Genomic DNA, 21736 nt, shown 5'->3' on the forward strand with positions numbered 1-21736 from the left:
TGATCTCTTACTTGTTTACATACTAGACCATGGACATACTGTCCATGTGGACAGCTATCATGTCCTTTGAGAGAGAGTCCTGAAAGTCCTGCAACACGAGGAGGAACGCTCTCATCTCGAAGACACTGGTATGAAGGTGGACCTCTAAAAGAGACCATGTACCTTGGACCTTTGAAATGCCGTTGTAGGCCGAGGGAAAACAAAGGACAACCTATTACAACTTCATTTGACATTAGTCTCCAAGCAATCTAACACTGACATATCTGTTAGGCAAACAGGAAAATCCATCAGGTACACTGTCAATGACCACTGGCTGGACAATGTCCACTGTAGAACCATCATGAAAAACTGGGCCAATAGGACCAAGGGTATGGCTGTGGACATAAGGCTCAAGAGATGTAGCAGAAGAGAAGCAGGAGGCCATTAAAGGGCTAGAACCAGTTCTGCTTGTACCCGAATCAAATTCAATGGTGAAATAGGGAGCCTGGCAATGTGAATGAAGTCCTGATGGTATCCTATAAACTCTATTGTTTGAACAGACTTTAGACTTAATTTCTCGAAAGTGACTGTGCTCCATAAAGATAGGCACCAGTGGAACAAGACATCCCTTACTTGGATCAACAACACTCTTGAAGTCACTGTGAGGACGTAGTCATTCAAGTAAGGAAAGACATGAAATCCTTGCAGCAGGTGGAGCCAGGCTGCTACTACCTCCATGCATTTGTGAACAGCCAGGGAGTTGTAGTGAGACCAAACAGCAGGGTTTAAAACTGAAAATGGCTAATTCCCAGGCTGAAGCAAAGGAATCTTTTGGAATGCCTTACTATTTTGATGTGGTAGTAGGCATCCTTCAGATCCACTGAGCACATCCAGTTGTCCTTCCTGAGCAGAGTTAGTATGGGCTGCATCGTGACCATCAGGAATTTGGTCTGCTTGACAAGGAGGTTCAGCTTGCTTAGGTCCAGGGTGGGCCTTAGGTCCTCATTTTTTTTTTTTTGGTGCTAAAAAGAATACTGGGTAGACCCCGAATCCTGTCTGCTCTGGTGGGACCTCATGGATGATTCATTCTGACAACAACTTGTTGATTTCAGCTGCTGCCACCCTTTGCTGATGGGGTAGAATGTCCGGAAGGAACTTCTGTCTGAAATTTGGGGTGGACAAAAAGGAAGGGAATAAAATCTAGAAACCAAAACACACTACACATGATAAAGATATAGAATTTCTAAAGTCTAAATCTAAATGTAAATCTAACACTAGTCAAATCTAACGCTAGTCAAAACATTAAAAGGAGAGGAGGAAGAACTGCACAACATACTTGAATTTAGAAAAGAAAATAACAACCGTAGAGTACTTAGCTGGAATTGCTGGGAATGTGTCCGGCACTTACAGCAACAAACTAGATCTGAGGAGTAGTAGGCTCGCAGGACAGTTATACAAGCCCTTGGAGAAGTCAAGCCATTCCTTCTCCTGGGATGTTCATTGAGGAGAGACATGTTTAGTTTTTTGCTTCTTCTTCTTTTTCACTGGCACTTCCACTGGAATGAAACATAATGGTGCGTAATCTTTTTGGACATCAATATGACAGCCCGGTACCTCTTCTTACACAAGGATCTGAGGTATATCCTTGGGTCCCTCAGAAATAATCACCCTGGGTTCCTCTTCTCTCCACAGCAATCAGAAATCCAGCTTTGGACATGTGGGTGAGAGATGTCATACTGGCCTCCAGTGAGGTTGCAGTACTGGACACCTCCCCAAAGCTCCTACGTGCATATTCTAGCTACATCTTAGCTAGTACATCCAAGTCAGACTGTGCAGAAGAAGTATTCATTTTTACTTTTTTAAACTTCTTTTTTTTTTTTTGGTGCAAGCAAGACATCTAAGGCCAAGGGTTCCGTCACTTTGGAAAGAGTGAGGCTCTTGAGATGTTGAGACTCCATATATATATATATCAAGTGAAGCTAGCCTAGTAGAAAGGATTTTAATAACAAACAAACTAATACATTTAGAATTATGGTAATCATGTTTAGCCTCTTAGCAAAACACTGGGAGTGGAGATCTTTGTAAGAAATCTGCCTTCCACACTCTCACTTCCATTTCTTAGGTGAGATGAACAAATCTTAATGATAAGATACAAGAAAAAGAAGGTTCCCCAATGGTGCACTTACCTGACCAAACCTTCATAGTGGTAGCAGCACCGGACATGGTAAAAAATCTGAAGTTAGCAAAGCTTCTGCGTTCAGACTGGTGGCAATACAGTCTGAGGATCTTACACTCATACATCCAGTTTGTACTCCTATGTCTATGGGCTAAGGTTATATGTCAGACGTATGGAGATTCAAGAAGGTTTTCTGGCTTTGGTACTCCATTCAGACGTCAGATTACCCTCAACAGGGTAACCCTTAAGAACTGGAATATTGCAACACTGATCTAAGGAAGGACATTAAGAAAATCTGCTGTTGTGAGCTAACTTCTACAGAACCACTATGAAAGTTCTTAAGTACTCAGAACATGAAAAAAATATTAAAGAAATGCATCAAAGAATGTTTCACTCCATTAGACTCCCTCTGCACAAGGAAATAAAAGGCTAACACTTTTACTCTCATGTCAGTGTGCAGACATGGGAAAGACATCATCTCTCAGGCTGGGGGCTCTACAACAGCACTACAGACCAAAGAAACAATGTCAGCATTAGTACTACATGAGGCCCCTAATGCAGAACCCTTCATGAAGCAAGATTAAGCTTACAAATAATAACAATATGGAGACCAGGGTGTAGCCAGGATTTTGAGAATTGCACACCAGCTTATACACCCTCTCACACACAAATACAGCCTCAGATAGTGCACATTTGGAGACATCACATAATTTCAGTACAGAAAAAAAAATCCCAAGAGGATTAAGAAAACCAAAAAAAAAGTGCCAACTAGGTATTTCATTCTAAAATAAGTCACCAGCTAACACAATTCTACAAAATCTATAACAAATCTATAACAGATAAAAATTATGGTAAGTATTCCAGTGTTTATATTAAATTCCAGAAATTTGTGGTTTCAACAAATATTAAAACAAAAATCAAAAGAAATATACAGTAGATGACAGTATTATTTAAACATACATTCAAAAGGAGAAAATATAACCATGTTCACTAGTGCTGCAACCACAACGTCTTAAAATGTATACCAGCATCCACTCTGTGCCCCCCAACATACAAACGATGTACATTATTCAGCATTTTATTATAATGTAAAATTGTGAAAAGTCACTTTGTACAATTTGAGAAGCTTCTACAGTTCAGCAAGGTGGCATTTTAGGTAAACAATACTGCCTTACATGGTGTATGTTACTCTATAAACAACATACACCTAGGGGTGTTCTGTTGCCGCCATTGCAGGCCACTAATAGACGCAAGCAGTACACTGAAAATTGGGTCAACAGCCCTTAAACTTTCAGTCAGCAATATTACAGAAAGTACAGTTGTGTACACTTACCATAAATGTAGATGTTGGAGTGTATTCACTGTTGCAGTCATTACATTTTGGTAATTTGCTGGCAGGTTGCTCTCAGTCGGATGAATTCCAAAGTCTTGGGTCCTGCATCAGTTACTGTCTTCTCTTTCATGACGTCAGGTCGTCAGGGGTATAAAACATGTAGCCGACGCCATTTTCTTTAGTTTTTCTTGCCCCCGATGTCAGGTGCCCCCAAAAAGGTAGCAATATTATAAATATTTTTATATATACACATGCATCAGTATAAACTTCACCTTCATCTACAAGCAAATATGCCACATAGGTTGTAGAAGATAGAGAAGGAAAGATAAACTGTATAATAACCTGGACTGCAGCAGTGAATACACTCGAACATCTACATATATGGTAAGTGTACACAACTGTACTATGTTCTTCGTGTTTCACTGTTGCAGTCATTACATTTGGGTATAATCCCAAAGCTATGGTTGGGAGGCTGGAGCTAAACAGCATTATGTGAGGCTATAAGGCCCTGCAGCACTGCAGTGGCAAAGTCTGCCCTGGACTTAGAGTAGAAAGGCAAATGGTAATGCTTTGTAAAGGTGTGAACAGAACTCCAAGTAGCAGCCTCTAGAATGTCCTTGGTTGGTACTCCTTTGAGAAAGGCTGTTGAAGTAGCTGCAGCCCTGGTGGAGTGAGACCTAATGCCCTTGGGCACAGGTTTGCCATGGTGTAAGTAGCAGAAACAGATGCAATGGCTTATCCACTTTGAAATTGTCTGCTTTGAAATAGGCTTTCCTTCTGATCCTGCAGCTTATGACACTAGTAACTGCTCAGTTTTTCTTAGAGCTTTAGTCCTGCTCAAGTAGAATCTTAGTATGTGTACGTCCAAGGAATGCAGAATTCTCTCCCCTTTGTTCTGCGGATTTGGATAAAAAGTTGGCAGATGAATTGTTTGGTTAAGAGCCACACTGGAAATTACCCTAGGCATAAAAGTAGGATTTGTCCTCAGAGACACCCTGTCTGGGTAAAATATGATAAAAGGCTCTACAGCCATGAGGGCCTGTAGCTCTGAAACTCTTCTTGCTGAAGTAATTGCTAGTAGCAGAGCTGTCTTCCATGATAAGAACTTTATATCAGCGGTAGCAGCTGGTTCAAATGGAGGCAGGGTGAGCTTTTCCAACACATAATTGAGGTCCCGTGCAGGTAATGGTGATCTTCTAGGAGGCCTTAGGGTTTTTGGCTCCTCTAAGATACTGCTTTAGTAGGGGATGAGAAAAGATTGGTGGCTCTGTTTTGTAATGAGCCGAAATGGCAGAGGCATAGATTTTGACTGATGAGAAAGATAAGCCTTTGTCAAGCATCTCAGTTAAGTATTGTAATATCTGAGGAATATGTGGTTCTGCTGTATCAGTTCTTTGTGCTTGATTCCAAGCACAGAATCTCTTCCATTTGGCAGCATAAGATTTTCTAGTACTAGGCCTTCTGGCTTCCAAAATGACATCCATCACAGCTTTACTGAGAGGTGTCATTTGTATGATTACAGGATTAACCATGCTGCCAGGTTCAGAGTCTGTAGTTGATTGTGCAGGATCTGATTGTTTTGCTGGGACATTAGTTGTGGTTTTTGAGGCAAGGTCAAGGCTGGGTATTGAGACAAGTTCCTTAGGACTGGGTACCAGTATTGGCGGGGCCAGTCCGGGGCAATTAATATCATTTTTGGCTTCTCTTGTCTGACTTTTAGGAGGACCTTGGGTAGAAGAGGAGAGGAGGAAAGGCGTAAACTGATAGGTTTTTCCAACTGAAGGATAGGGCATCCACTTTCCATGCTTGTCTGTGATACGTCCTTGTGCAGAATCTTTTCAGTTGATAATTTTAAGGAGAGGCAAAGAGATCTATGTCTGGGCTCCCCCATTTCTCTGTTATCATGCTGAAGACTTGTGGATTTAGTTTCGACTCGTGAGGATCCATAAGGTTTCTGCTTAAATCATCTGCCAAAGTGTTTTATTTTCCTGGCAGGAATTGAGCTTGAAGATGTATTTGGCAAGTCAAACTGTGTCCCACAGTTCCATGGCTAATCTGCAGAGGGGGTATGAGTTTGTGCCCCCTTGCTTGTTTATATACCACATGACTGTGGTGTTGTCCATCTTTATCAGTAGTTGTCCTGGATGAAGTAAGTCCCTGAAGGCTGTTAGGGCATTTTGAACAGCTAGCATCTCTTTCTGGTTGATATGTAGATGCATTTGATTTGGTGCCCATATGTCCTGAATGCATCTTCCTGCCATGCGGGCCCCCCAGGCATAATCCGATGCGTCTGTTGTTAAGGTTTGGCTGGCAGGGGGTAGAGTGAAGGGCCGTCCCATGTTTTGGTGACAGGCCTTTGCCCACCATAGAAACTCCTGTTGCAGGCAAGGAATGAGAGGAATCATTGTTTCCAGACTGTGTGAATGTTGACTCCATAAACTTTTTAGGTACCATTGAAGTTTCCTCATATGCAGTCTTGCATATGGAATTAGTATAATGCAGGATGCCATGAAGCCCAGAGCCTGCAGAATTTGTCTTGCAGAAGACTGGGTTTTTGTTGCCATCAGTTTGAAGTAAGTAGTGAGTTGTCTTTGTTTGTCTGGCATGAAGTAAGCCATCTGGGCAGTTGTATTCAAGCTTGTACTCAGGAATGTTATCTTTTGAGAGGGTACCAGTTGTGATTTCTTTTCATTTATTGTGTACCCTAGGCATGTTAGAAGCTTTTTCACAAACGCCAGGTGTCGTAGAAGAGTGTCCTTGTTCTCTGCTTGAATGAGACAGTCATCCAAGTAAGGATATATTTGAATACTTCTTTGTCTGCAAAATGCAATTACTGGTGCCAGGCACTTTGTAAAGACCCTGGGTGCAGTAGATAAACCAAAGGGCAGTGCAGAGAATTGGTAATGCATTAAGCCAGCTTGAATCTGAGGTATCTTCTGCACAAATGTCTTATTGGGACATGCAGGTATACCTCTTTTAGGTCTAAAGTCACCAGCCAAGCATTCTTGCCCAGCATGGGCAGAAGCTGTCGCAAAGTGAGCATTTTGAATTTTGGAATGTCCAGGTGTGTGTTCAGAATCGATAAATCCAGTACTGGCCGCCAGGCCTTGTCCTTTCTGGGTACCAAGAACAGTCTTGAGTAAAAACCTTGTCCTTTTTCCTGTTCTGGTACTGTCTGAATGGCCCCCATATCCATGAGGGACGTAACCTGTTTCTGTGCCTCTGCCCATTGTTTTTTTGGTAGACCTGGCTAACCATTTGTCATTGGCAGAATGTGGAAATGGAATCTGTATCCCTGTGATACGATGTTTAGTACCCACTTGTCCTGGGTTATTAACTGCCAATTTTGAGCAAAAAGTGCTAATTTTCCCCCTGTGGGTGCTGCCAAAAGATAATTGATGTAGGCAGGGGGAAGTCATTGGGATTGCTTTCTGTAGGTTTGTGCTTTATCTCCTCCAGATTTGGAGGTGGATGCGCCCCATTGCTTTGACCTGTATGAGTCTTGAGCCTGGTACCTGGAACCCTTAGGGAGTCCGGATTTGCCCCTTTGAGCTCTGTCTGACACAGGAAAGGACCAATTTTTTTGTAGGCCAGTGTCTACTGAATCTAGGTGGCTGCACTTGTAAGAAATCTTTAACAGTTTGCATAGACTTAGCTTTGTCTTCCATTTTCTTTAAAACCTCTTCTGCCTCAATACCAAACAGAGAATCATGCTGTAAAGGTGCATCTAGCAATTTAGCTTTAACATGATCAGGCAAATTTTGTTCCTTTAACCAGGCATGCCTCCTAATCACAGATCCAGTAACTGTGGCCCTGCAGGAGGCCTCTACAGAATCAAAACCACATTGCAAAGTATGCTTTCTAACTTGTTCAGCTGCATACAATAATTCCTGCAATTCTTTATTTTCTGCACATTCTGAAATCAACATCATTTTCTGTTTCAGCAATCCCATAACATGTTGTTGGTACCTAAGCATATGAAATTGACAGTTTAAGGCCCTGATTGCCAAGGTTGCAGATGTATAAACCTTTTTTCCCCATCTGTCCAGTGCCCTTGAATCTCTGTCGGAGGGGGTAGGGTTTTTTGCTGTTGAGGCCTTAACTCCCTTTGGACCCTGTGAAAAAGTTTCAGGATCAGCAGCAGAGTTTCTAAATAAAAATTTATGAGTGTCAGGGTCCCTGTAATATCTGTCAGGCTTACTGGGAGCCGGAGGTAAGGAGTCAGGGGTCAGGCATGACTCTGAAAGCACATCATCCACAATGTCTAAGACAGGGGGAATGGCTAAAGGCTTGTGGTGAGGGAGAAGAAGGAATTCCCTGAGCCTCTTTTTTGATTCTGAGAAGTCTTGACTCTCCCAGTGAAAATGCTCCCTCAAAGTATGCAAGGTTTCTCCAAATGAATAATCCTCAGGAGGAGATGCAGATGGAATAGACTCCTCAGCATCAGAATCCTCATAGGGAGGTAAAGATAATTCCTGATCAGAAGAGGAATCAGAAGAAATAGAAACCTGATCTGAAGATTTATAGTCAGTGTCTTGCCTAGGCATCTTATCTGGAGGGGGATGGGTATCTCTGATCAAGGTAATAAGGTCTTCAGCCATTTTGATCATCTGTTTTTTAGGCATAGAGGCCTGTGCACGTGGCTCAGGCATCAGTTTTTTAGTTGTAGAAGATGTCTTTACCTTTGGTTTTGCAGCTTTCGTCTGTTTGATATATAAATGTTGAGGTCTGAATACACCCTCAGAAGCCAGTGCCTGCTCAGCAGCTCCTGACCCATCCAAGGGAGATACATCCATCGGTCCAATACCTTGAGTACCTTGCGGCATGCCGGACTCCACATGGGTGTCGGTAGAGGCCTGCGACTCGAAGGTAGCAGGTATCAGGGGCTGCGAAAGTGCCTCACTAAGTATCGGTGAACCGGCGACTGGCTTAGGAGAAGCTTCGTCGTCGGTTTTGGATCTCGACTGCCTTTCTCTGTCCTTTTCTTTGCGTTTTTTATGTACTCCGGTAGTCGGATTGCTATCCGATGACATTTCTGGGTAGTTAAATCTGTTTCCAAAATACTTAGATGCAAAAATATACCAACGCTTAATAGTGCATTGGTTAAATCTAGCACAAAACTGACAGCCAGGCACGTTGTGATCAGGGCCTAGGCAAGGAATACAGTATAAATGGAAATCCTTATGAGGTATTTGCTTCCCACAAGTAGTACAATTATTAACTTTTTCTGGCATTGGTAAAAAGCAAGAAAAAAGTTTCCCCAATGGGGTACTTAGCTTTAATGAAGACTTCGGCTCTGAAACTCAAACTCGAATATTTCAGTAGTCAGCCGACCGGCACTTGCGAAATGCTTCTGCTTCGGGCACCGCGCGTCAAGAAAGACTGGAGAAAATGGCGTCGGCTGCATGTTTTATACCCTTGACTACCTGACGTCATGGAAGAGAAGACAGCAACCGATGCAGGACCCAAGACTTTGGAATTCAGGTCGACTGAGGGCAACCTGCCAGCAGATTACCGAAATGTAATGACTGCAACAGTGAAACACAAAGAACATCATTTATTACCTCAGAGATGAGAAATTCTAACTCTGTTAAAAACAGTAACAGAGGGGAAAAGTGCACTTGTGTAGCTCCAACCTGATCCTATTTACTTTCTTCCTAACACCACTTCCTTACATTCCCATCTTTCTCTTTCTTCTCTTTTTTCCCCTCTACCTAGCAAACCATACCAACTTCCACTACTAGTAAATCTTTTTTCTTCTTTGCATCCACACTACCATGTTGGTAGTGTGTATATATATATATATATATATATATATATACATACACACACATTTACACAAAAACTTGTACATAACTGTCTAATTGTGTTAACATCTTTTGTTGCACAAATTCTTATTGTGATGTCATTTCTTTCTCGGGTCTCCACTGAAAACAGGCCTTTGGCTTAGCTGGATCAACCCAATTAACAAATGACAATAAATAAATAAAACTTACCATAACACTAGATGTCTTGCTGAAAACTGTTGCAGTATTCAAACAGACGAGTTTTTATTACTGACATCTGGCCGGGTTACCAAAGCTTAACCTTCCCTGATCAGCAGTGTGGCAAACCCACTTGGCTTGGGATACAGAGTCTACAAACTCACGGAGAAGACAGACTAGAAATGGTGATGGAACTGTGATGAGGGAGAGTGTTCTGAAGACAATAAAGGATGTCATCAGAATTAATGACAGACTCAAGACAATCAGATTCCAGTGTAACAATAGAACTGTACTCATAATCTCAGCCTATCCCCATAGTAGGGTTGTGATAGCAAGGAAGGCAGTAGTTACAGGACCTACTATATAAATCGGGACAAAATGAGTTGGTACCGATAAAGGGAGACAGAACCAAGATCAAATACAAGAGTGGTCAGCATGCAACTCAGATAGACTTCCTTCTAGTATAGAAAAGGTAGTGGTGTAGAATCAGAGATTGCAAAGTTATCTCCACTGAAACAGCATATAGCATAAACCACTGGTAGTCACAATCAGCTACAAATCAGTGGTCAGAGAAGGCTCTAAACTCAGCAGATATTAACATGAAGATCTGGAAACTGACTGCAGTGAAAGCACAAGAGTAAGACTTCAAGGAAACACTCCAGGCTCTAGCTCTTCAGAAAAAAATGGGAAATACATGGAGCTGAAGAAGAATGGCAGCATCTCAAAATGCCATTCTAAGCATTTGTTTTTGTGGCATGGTAGCAGGTGCATGCGTTTTGATCGTCGACTTTCTAGGTATAGTGTGTACTCTGGGCCAAAGAAACTCAGTAGTTTTGGTTAAAAAAGAAGTCATCGGTTTGAGTCGAACATCAGTTGATCGAAGAACTGTCTCAGAAGCCAATGCTTGCACACCGGCTCCGAACCCATCCAAGGTAGAGACATCCACAGGTCCCAGAGTCGAAGAAGAGCCTCGCAGCATACTGAACTCCGAATGGGTCTCAGTACAGGCCTGCGAATCCACTGAAGCGGTCATCAGGGGCTGCGAAAGCACCTCACTGAGTACCAGCGGACTGGCAACTAGCTTAATAGAAGTGCCGTCGGCAGCTTTGGACCTATGCAGTCTGTCTTTATCCTTACGTTTTTTTGGAATACTGGTAGTTGGATGGCTTACTGAAGCCATTTCAGAATACGGAGATAGACAGCGAAGGAATTTAGTGACACAGAGAGCCAGACGACGAATGGTTCGGGCATTAAGGCACAAATCCAACAGCGTGGTACATCGTGGTCTGGGCCTAAACAGGTGACACAGTAAGAATGAAAATCTCTGTGAGGTATTTGCTTTCCACAGGCAAGACAATTGTTAACTTTTTCTGACATTGGTTAGAGCATGAAAAAAGGATCCCCAATGGGGTATTTAGCTTTAGAAGACTTCAGCATTATTCAATTCGTAAACAAAAATTCAGGTAGCGGCCGACTGGCACTTGCAAACTGCTTCTGCTTCGGGCTCCTTGGCAAGAAAGACTGATGTAATGGGGTCGGCTGGCTGTTTTTATACCCCTGATGACCTGATGTCAGTCCTGGAGCAACAGCATCAGACGTAAAAATAGTCTCTGGAATTCGGGATGACTGAGGGCTACCTGCAGGCGGATAACCCAAGTGTGATGACTGCAACAGTGAAACACGAAGAAATCTGGTGGAGGGTTGCAGAAGTCCAGAAAAGTCATCAAAAGAAAGTAGTAGCACTAAAAAAAAAAAAAAGATAGAAAAGACAAACCGGGCTAAGAAGTTCTACTGGTTGGCTAACAAAGGAGCTAAAAGAGCAGTTGCAATAGCAAAGAACAAGGCATCAGATGAACTCTACCAGCTATGGAAAGTGATTCGACACATGAGACAAAGACATACTTTCAGGTTGCAAGACAAGGACAACAAGGAAAAAAAATGTAGCCACCAGACACCCTTCATTAGGGATGTCAAAAACAACCTGCTCATCTGTCCACAGGACATCAAAGGCAGATGGACATACTACTTCCAGCAGCTTTTGAATGAGGAAAACCTCACAAAAGCTGTAATGGCCAGACAATGCTTAAAATGAAAGAGCAAGAAAACCCCACTCTTAAAGAATTAACCGTAGTAAGGAAAATAAAGTCAGGGAAAACGGCAGGGTCAGATGATCAGGATGAGTTATGGACAAAATGACTCCAGAGGGTACTCACATCAGTATGGAGAGAAAGGCGCATCTCAGACTGACTGAAGAATAAGCATTCTAGTGCCACTGCAAAAGAACAAAGGGGACATTCACAAATGTGGGCAGTAAAGGGGTATTAAACTCCTGTAACACTGCATTAAAGTCCTGGAGAGGGCAAATACTCAGAGCAGTAGAAAGTAAGGTGGGAGCTGCGCAGCTCAAATTCAGATCAGGATGCAGAACAACTGACTTGATGTTTGCAGTGAGACAGACATGTGAGAAAAAGCTAGGGATTCGAGTCCAACTGGGTATGTCTAGACTTGGACAAAAGATATGACAATGTCCATAAAAGGCTGTTTTGGGCAGTCCTGCAAAGGTTTGAAGTCCTGGAAACATTAGTAGAATTAGTGCAGGCTAACTACGAGTCCTAAAGACACAAGTATGAACAGTGTTCAAACTTACAGAGGGTTCCCAGGGGAAAATGGTTGTGCATCAAGGTTCAGCTCTCAGCCCACTGCTGTTCATACTAGTGATGGACTACAATGTCAAACAGGCCAGATGGGACAGATCAACAAAGCAGGACTGAGCAAGAACTTCAACAAATGTAGGAAATGTAATGCACAACTGATGACACATGGGATGAAAATGAGTAGAGACATGACAGTTGTCATGGGAGCACAAAGGGGAAATCAGAAGAAGCTAAAAACTGAGACAGAAGGTAAAACAGTGGAAGAGGTGAACAGCTTCAAGCATCTGAGAAGGGTGGTAGAGAAGAAGGGAAGTTTGAATGAGAAGGTCAAAGTTAGAATCAGAGTGATTATAATCAACTGACATACAGTGGATATAAAAAGTGTACACACGCCTGTTAAAATGCCAGGTTTCTGTGACATAAAAAAATGAGACCACAATAAATTATTTTCCACCTTTAATGTGACCTATCTTCTTCTTTCTGCTTTTCCCGGTTAGGGGTCGCCACAGTGGATCACCTGTCTGCTCATGATTGGCAGTGGAGTTTTACAGTGTCGAGTTGCCAGCCTGGCGCCCAATCTTCCACAGAAGGCACACACATGCACACACTCACACCTAGGGCCAATTTAGAGTGTCCAATCCACCTACAGCATGTCTTTGGGATGTGGGTGGAAACCGGAGCACCCGGAGGAAACCCATGCGACCACAGGGAGGACATGCAGACTCCGTACAGAAGGCACCCCAGCCGAGGCTCGAACCGGAGAACCTCTTACTGCGAGGTGGCAATGCTAACTGCTGCACCACCGTGGCCGCCCTACCTTTAATGTGACCTATAACCTGTACAATCCAATTGGCAAAAAAAAAAGAAAACTGTTAGGGAAAAAATATAAAAAATAAAAAACATACAATAAGCTGAATGCATAAGTGTGCACACCCTTAAACTAATACTTTGTTGAAGCAACTTTTGATTTAATTACAGCATTCAGTCTTCTTGGGTACACACCTGCCGACCCTCAAAACAAATAAAAAGCACTAACACCGAACCGTACCAGCCACAATGAGTTTAAAATTACACAACCAGATTGTTGTGAAACCCAAAAAGTGACATTACTGAACTTTTTTTTTTCAATCAATTATAAAAAAAACACAAGTATAATAATGATATAAAATACTTAAAAAAAACATATTTATTTATTTCTGGTAAATTTTAACTTTTTTAAACAAATTATAAAATTATTGGAATAAAATCATTCAAACCTGGGGCAGTAGTAGTTGGTCAGAATCGCCCACATGATTCAACCAGTTTTCATACTGATACCCACCCACACACACACACACACACACACTATCAGCCATTCTATCAATAATAAAAAATAAAAATTTATTAAAATTAACACACTACTAGAATGACAATACAGGGCACTGTGGGGATCTTTATTTTTGATCGCTCTTACATGTTCACCAATCCTGTCCTGTAATCTATGGGAAGTCTTTCCAATATAAAAACCAGGACAGGAAAGACAAGTAGCCAGATACACCACCCTCATGGTATTACAATTACACTTCCCTGGACATTTCACAGAGATGCCAAAACCACTAATACTGACATAAGACCCATTCTTTATATACTTACAATTCTTACAGCTTCCACATTTAGACATATATGAAAAATGTTTATTATTGTCAATCTGTTTCTCCAATATACTTTTTATATTTTTACCCCTACTGTATGTTATTTGAGGTTTCGCTCCAACTACTGAAGCGGTATCCTCTTCCAGAAATACATTCCAACTTCTTTTTAATATGTTAATTATTTCTGGTGACCTTTCACTGAATTCCAAAATCATGAAATTTGAGTTAAAATTTTCCTTTTTTCCAAGCTGGAAGTCTTCCCCAGCTAGCAAAATGGATACAAAACTAGTTCTTCTCTTGTTAACCACCTCCTTCTTTAGTTTAATTAATAACTTAAGGGGATAATCCCTTTCCAAAAACATTCCTATCAAATTGTACATCTCATTCCTAAAAGCTACTTCTCCACTCGTCAACCTTGACACTCTCACCATCTGACCACACTACGTTTCTGAAAAGATGGGTGGTTACTGGTGAAGTGCAATAAAGTATTAGAATAGGATTCTTTCCTGAAAATTGAACTTTCCAAGATACCATCTTCCACAACAGATTTGATATCCAAATAATTGATACATTTGTTATCCCACTTGAATGTGAACCTCAGGAAATCTGTTGTTCCATTAAGATATTCAACAAAATCATTGGCTTCCTCCATATCCCCCTTCCACAAAATCAATATGTCATCCAGAAATCTGTTGTAACATAATATTTGGGCAGTGTACTTGGAACCAAATATAAATGTTTTCTCCCAGTCATATAAGACAAGATTGGCAAAGATGGGAGCACATTTGGCCCCCATCGCCACTCCTGCAACCTGATGGAATAACTCTCCCTCAAACATGAGGAAGTTGTTCTTTATTACCAACTCCATAAATTCCATCACAACCTCCACTGTACCTTCTTCCATGTCAGAAAGATTTCGAATACCATTTCGAAACATTTCAGTACCAATAGTTTGTGGAATAAGTGAAAACAAATTGATAATATCAATAGTCAAAAAACTAACAGAATCCTTGATAATGTTACGAAACATAGACAAACGTTTCAAGCAGTGCCACGAATCCCTTATAATGTGTTGTACCCCCTCAATAAGGTTACCCACCTTTTTGTCTACCCAAGCTGCTAAGGGTTCAGTTTTCAAACCCCTAGCCGCTACTATGGGTCGAAACGGGGGGTTAACAACAGATTTATTTGTCTTTGGTATCCCAAAGATTTTAGGGATAACCGGGAAGGGAACCGTCAAAACTTCTTTGTCTTTCATACTTAATCGTCCTTCAAGAACTTCATGTTCCAAAATTATATCTACCCAACCATAAGCCATATTAACCTCATTTCTAGATACTCTTTGGTACGTATTTTCATTTAAAATTTTTTCCATTTGGGTATGACTTCCAGTCGATTATGGGACAGGATTGGTGAACATGTAAGAGCAATCAAAAATAAAGATCCCCACAATGCCCTGTATTGTCATTCTAGCAAGTGTGTTAATTTTAATAAATTTTTATTTTTTATTATTGATAGAATGGCTGATAATGTGTGTGTGTGTGTGTGTGTGTGTGTGTGGGGGGGTGATTGGGAATCAGTATTGGAAGCCCGTGAGTCAATGTGGCAATTACGGACCAACGCTACTGCCCCCCCAGGTTTGAATGATTTTATTTCAATAAAGCCACTTTTAAAAATCAAACATAACAAAGTGGTTTAGTAATTAATTTTATATCTAATTATGTTAAAATAGTTAAATTATGGCCAGGAAATAATACTGGTGTATTTTAATAAGTATTTACTATCATTTATACTTGTGTATTTTTTATAATGATTGTATGAAAAAGGTTCAAGTTTAATGTCAACTTTTGGGTTTCAAAACAATCTGGTTGTGTAATTTCAGTGGGTTTTTAAGTTCTAATTACTTAATTGGTATTGGCTGTAGATCATTTCATTGTGCATTTAAAATGGAGAATGTAATTGTTACGAACAACTCTGAGGATGCCTATGTTTTTTTTACCTTGGCAAAAGCACTTAGTTTTTCGTGTGTTGAACACTGTCTGCATTTTTGGAGCATTTTGGAATATTTTGGAGCATTAAACTCATTGTGGCTGGTACGGTTCCGGTGTTTGTGCTTTTTATTTGTTTTGAGGGTCATTGACCTGTTTTGTTTTATTATTTCAGTTTTTATACCGCTCCGTTAACAGTCTCGGTTTGTGCTCGGATTGTGAGAGTTTTTTTTCAGTTTCCTGATTTCACCAAGGAACTGTTAGCAACGTCCTTTTGTTTTTTCCAATGATGGAAGATTTGTTGGTACAACTTTTGGATTCTATAAAGAATTTAACATCCTTACTTATCAAGGAGAAGGGGAGTATAAATCATGAACAGGAACAATTACTTACTGACAGCCAAGTGGAATTATTTACTTTACATTCTCCAGTTGGAAATAATCAAAACAACCTGAATAGTTCTTACAAAGACAGTGTCATCTTAACCGGAAGGAACGGAGGGGTGGATAAAGATTTTAACAACTGGTTTTGTGTTCCGGAAGTGGATTGGGGACGAAAGTCCGAGCGCATTTCCAACATGAACACTCATACACCTACTTGGAAGGAACAGATGGGGACTTTCGAAAAACTTTGCTTCAAGTTTCTTTCTTTACAAATGGACAACATGTAAGTCCATTGATCTAAAGCAGGTACCTAAAGGTTTACGTATTTTGAAACTTCCAATGGGTATTGAATGTGGAACTTCAGCGTATCGTCAGTTAACGTCCCTTTTTGATCGGACAGGTTTAGAGATGCTGGACAATATCATTAGGAATAATGACATTAAAATCAAAGAACTACAACAAAAAATTAATGAGTTAAACAAATTTATTGTAGAAGATGCTTTGTTTGAACCTTATAAAGCGAATTATAACAAAGTGTTATGTGATGTTGAAATATTTGTTAAAAAAAGCATTGAAACTAAGCAATGTAAATTAACTTGTGATACTCAATAATATTTAAATAATGTAGCATATCCTAATGGACAACTTATAGCAAATAAGAATGTTACAACAGAGGAGAAGGCTAAAGGAGGGAATGGTAGGGAAGACAATATATTTTATGAGCAAAATGATGCGGGTGAACAACAAGGGACTGATACTTTTTTTAGAGAACCTGCTCAGATGATCAGAATGCCCGAGAAATCAGGCGGGTTCCAAACAGTCGAGTTGGGCAGGGGGTTGGAACCAAGTGGGGAGACAGCAACAGCAAAGGAGGCCTTGGGGGAATGTTCAGGAGAGGAAGTGGAACTAACTATTAAGTAATTCTGATTTAAGCGAATCACCGGAATTTAATTTGAGTTTTTATGAAACTCTAAATATCCGACAGGATTTAAGATGTGAAATAACAGAAAAAGATGGATTCAGTATTTATAACTATACTGAATTAGTTTTAACAGATGAAAATTTTAGCCTTCTCAGAAAAGGTATGTCTTTTGTACCAGCTTATAAGTTTGATTTAGCAAAGACCCTTTTGAATTTGAAGTTATTTACGAGACAGCTCAACCTTAAAAAAGTATTTTCATGGTAGTAGTGGGGATCAGGGAAGACAGGTATGTTCTCATTCAAGTACATTTGTTCCCCCCTCTAACCCTGAAATTTGTTTATTTGAAAAATACGGTGAAAAAGAAATTAGAGACTTAGCTAAACAGAGTAGTGCATCATACTCTAATTTATCCACAGAGGAGAACCAACTTTTACACCTTTTGGCAGGGGATAAACATCTTCGTATCATGACACCCGACAAAGGGGGAGGGGTTGTGATTATGAGATACATTGATTACAATACCCAAATGAAAAAAATTTTAAACGATGAAAATACGTACCAAAGAGTATGTAGAAATGAGGTTAATATGGCTTATGGTTGGGTAGATATAATTTTGGAACATGAAGTTCTTGAAGGACGATTAAGTATGAAAGACAAAGAATTTTTGACGGTTCCCTTCCCGGTTATCCCTAAAATCTTTGGGATACCAAAGGCAAATAAATCTGTTGTTAACCCCCCCGTTTCGACCCATAGTGGAGGCTAGGGGTTCGAAAACTGAACCCTTAGCAGCTTGGGTAGACAAAAAGGTGGGTAACATTATTGAGGGGGTACAACACATTATAAGGGATTTGTGGCACTGCTTGCAACGTTTGTCTAAGTTTCGTAGCACTATCAAGGATTCAGTTTTTTGACTATTGATGTTATTAATTTGTTTTCAGTTATTCCACATACTATTGGTATTGAAATGTTTCAAAATAGTATTCGAAATCTTTCTGACATGGAAGAAGGTACAGTGGAGGTTGTGGTGGAATTTATGGAGATGGTATTAAAGAACAACTTCCTCATGTTTGAGGGAGAGTTATTCCATCAGGTTGCAGGAGTGGCGATGGGGGCCAAATGTGCTCCCATCTTTGCCAATCTTGTCTTACATGACTAAGAGAAAACATTTATATTTGGTTCCAAGTACACTGCCCAAATATTATGTTACAACAGATTTCTGGATAACATATTGATTTTGTGGAAGGGGGATATGGAGGAAGCTAATGATTTTGTTGAATATCTTAATGGAACAACAGATTTCCTAAGGTTCACGTTCAAGTGGGACAACAAATGTATCAATTATTTGGATATCAAATTTGTTGTGGAAGATGGTATCTTGGAAAGTTCAATTTTCAGGAAAGAATCCTATTCTAATACTTTATTGCACTTCACCAGTAACCACCCATCTTTTCAGAAACGTTGTGTGGTCAAAAGTCAGATGGTGAGCGTGTCAAGGTTGACGAGTGGGGAAGTAGCTTTTAGGAATGACATGTACAATTTGATAGGAATGTTTTTAGAAAGGGGTTATCCCCTTATGTTATTAATTAAACTAAAGAAGGAGGTGGTTAACAAGAGAAGAACTAGTTTTGTACCCATTTTACTAGCTGGGGAAGACTTCCAGTTTAGAAAAAATGAAAATTTTAACTCAAATGTCATGGTTTTGGAATTCAGTGAAAGGTCGCCAGAATCAATTAACATATTAAAAAGAGGTTGGAATGTATTTCTGGAAGAGGATACCGCTTCAGTAGTTGGAGCGAAACCTCAAATAACATACAGCAGGGGTAAAAATATAAAAAATATACTGGAGAAACAGATGGACAATAATAAAAAATTTTCATATATGTCTAAATGTGAAAGTTGTAAGAATTGTAAGTATATAAATAATGGGCCTTATGTCAGTATTAGTGGTTTTGGCATCTCTGTAAAATGTCCAGAGAAGTGTAATTGTAATACCAGGTGGGTGGGTGTATGTGGCTACTTGTCTTTCCTGTCCTGGTTTTTATATTGGAAAGACTTCCCGTCGATTACGGGACAGGATTGGTGAATATGTAAGAGCGATCAAAAATAAAGATTCCCACAATGCCCTGTATTGTGATTCTAGCAAGTGTGTTAATTTTAATATTTTTTTATTTTTTATTATTAATAGAATGGCTGATAATGTGTGTGTGTGTGGGGGGTGATTGGGAATCAGTATTGGAAGCCCGTGAGTCAATGTGGCAATTACGGACCAACGCTACTGCCCCCCCAGGTTTGAATGATTTTATTTCAATAAAGCCATTCTTAAAAATCAAACATAACAAAGTGGTTTAGTAATCAATTTTATATCTAGTTATGTTAAAATAGTTAAATTATGGCCAGGAAATAATACTGGTGTATTTTAATAAGTATTTACTATCATTTATACTTGTGCATTTTTTATAATGATTGTATGAAAAAGGTTCAAGTTTAATGTCAACCTTTGGGTTTCAAAACAATCTGGTTGTGTAATTTCAGTGGGTTTTTAAGTTCTAATTACTTAATTGTTATTGGCTGTAGATCATTTCATTGTGCATTTAAAATGGAGAATGTAATTGTTACGAACAACTCTGAGGATGTCTATGTTTTTTTACCTTGGCGAAAGCGCTTAGTTGTTCGTGTGTTGAACATTGTCTGCATTTTTGGAGCATTTTGGAATATTTTGGAGCATTAAACTCATTGTGGCTGGTACGGTTCCGGTGTTCGTGCTTTTTAATGGTTCACAAATAGGGTTGCCACCTTTCTATTGTGCCATTTCTTGAGAAATAAGCTATGCCCCATACATAATCAAGCCACACCCACTCCTGTAACAGGCACACCCCTTTGCTCTAGCAACCTTCAGCACAAGTCGAATATCACATAGTTACCACTAAACAGAAAAATATGCAACGAGTCATAAGTAAATTTAAAAACTTTATTTAGAAATACTTCATTCAAGGGTTTACTACATACAACAGTACATCGCAAGCATGGGAAAACTAACCCTTCACACAAGTCTAATATCACATGTAGGTAGTACTAAAATGGAATTACTTAGATATAAAAACAATAATTCATTCAAAGCAGTACATAAAGGGTTCACTACACACAACAGTACAAACAGTAATTCATTCAAAGCAGTACATTAAGGGTTCACTACACACAACAGTACAAAAATGCCAGCACTTGAAGAAAAGCAATTGTATAAAGTGTCTTCATAATTTTGCCAGAAATCATTGCTTATACTTAAAGCTATATTTGGCATTTGATCTAGCAGCCTCAAGTAATGGCTGGTTATTTTTCACAAATGAATAAAATTGTGAACAACTCATGTCAAATTTTAGCTTGACCTGCAACTCTGCCTTCACAAGAGACACAAGCATTCTATTTCTTGTATCAGTCCACGCATTCCCCATAAGTGAAAAAACCCTTTCCACAAAGCTATTGCTGGGGGGGATTGAAAGGGCAATCTGCACCAGTCTGTAAAGTGGCTTGCAGTCTGGAGCTTTACTAAAAAAAAGTCATCCAGCGATCACTTACAGATGCCTCTGTCATCTGTAACAGGGCTGGCAATGCAGCAGTTAAAATGCAGTAGTCTGAGTAAAGTGCTTCAATGTCCACGTCCAATTTGAAGAGGTCTGCAACTGTACGCAGTTCTGGCCAAATTACAGGATGTTGGAGGCTGAGGACCTGCATAGCTTTAAAGGGGCTATTATCATAGTCAAACCACTTCTGTAGGTTACAAATTGCTTTACTGTAAAAATCAGAGACGTTCCTAGAGACCTGCTGTGCAACAGCTGGAGTAAAGTGCTGTAAGGCAGATGAAACTTTAGCACCAAAGAATTTGTCATCTAGCCTTGTCTGCAACTCATCTTTAAGACTTTTTGTCACTGTGTACAACTCAGAAGCAGAGAGAGTGTTACTTTCCAGCTTTGCTGTAGACTTGTGGAATACCTGCAGGATGTAGTGCATGAAATGTATGTAGCAATCTGCCTCCAAGATATCCCCACTGATGCCATCCTCATCAGTCTCCACAAATTTCCAGATAAAGGGGTGACGGTCCTCAGGCCCTTGACTAATAAAATAACTTTTAATAGCAGGCCAGCATTCGACCAGCCTCGCAACAGCTGGGAATAAAGACAGCCACCTTGTTACAACATGCTGCATGATTTCCTTAAAGTCCTGGTCTAGAAAAGAATAGAAGTCTTTCAACAGTGCCATTTTTTAGCAGATGTTAAAAACTCACTATATATTTTCAAAACCAGAGTCTCCACATCAAACTTTGGAAGGGACTTGCTTGCATGCTTGGCACAGTTGTGTATAACATGGCATAAACAGTTTGCTGCAATGATGCGAGGCACCCCAGATTTCAAATTTTTAAAAACAGATCTGTGCTTTCCATAATTAACAGAGGCATTGTCTGCAGCATAGCTAGCAATGTTTTGTACTTGGAGTCCTTTCTGCACAAGGATGTCCTTTATTATTTTAAAGATACATTCAGCACTTTCATTATGATCCTCGTAGAAATCCAGAAGTTTCTATTGTGTGACATGGGTGTGAGTGAAGTACTGAATAACCAAAGGGAACATTTTTCTGTTCCCTTTATTGGATGCATCTGATCCCACTAAGAAATAGGAATTGCCAAGTTCCTGC

The 21736-nt window shown here is 40.1% G+C and overlaps 1 protein-coding gene across 2 annotated transcripts in view; it reads right to left on the minus strand.

Moving 5' to 3' along the window:
- LOC122789777 (consortin-like) overlaps nucleotides 1–21736 on the minus strand; it is a 1146861-nt gene that overhangs the window by 315837 nt on the left and 809288 nt on the right. The gene's annotated exons all lie outside the window — the stretch shown is intronic.

This window comes from Protopterus annectens, chromosome 1.part2 (genome assembly GCF_019279795.1).
Source record: "Protopterus annectens isolate FY-2018-M chromosome 1.part2, PAN1.0, whole genome shotgun sequence".
Classification (NCBI taxonomy): domain Eukaryota; kingdom Metazoa; phylum Chordata; order Ceratodontiformes; family Protopteridae; genus Protopterus; species Protopterus annectens.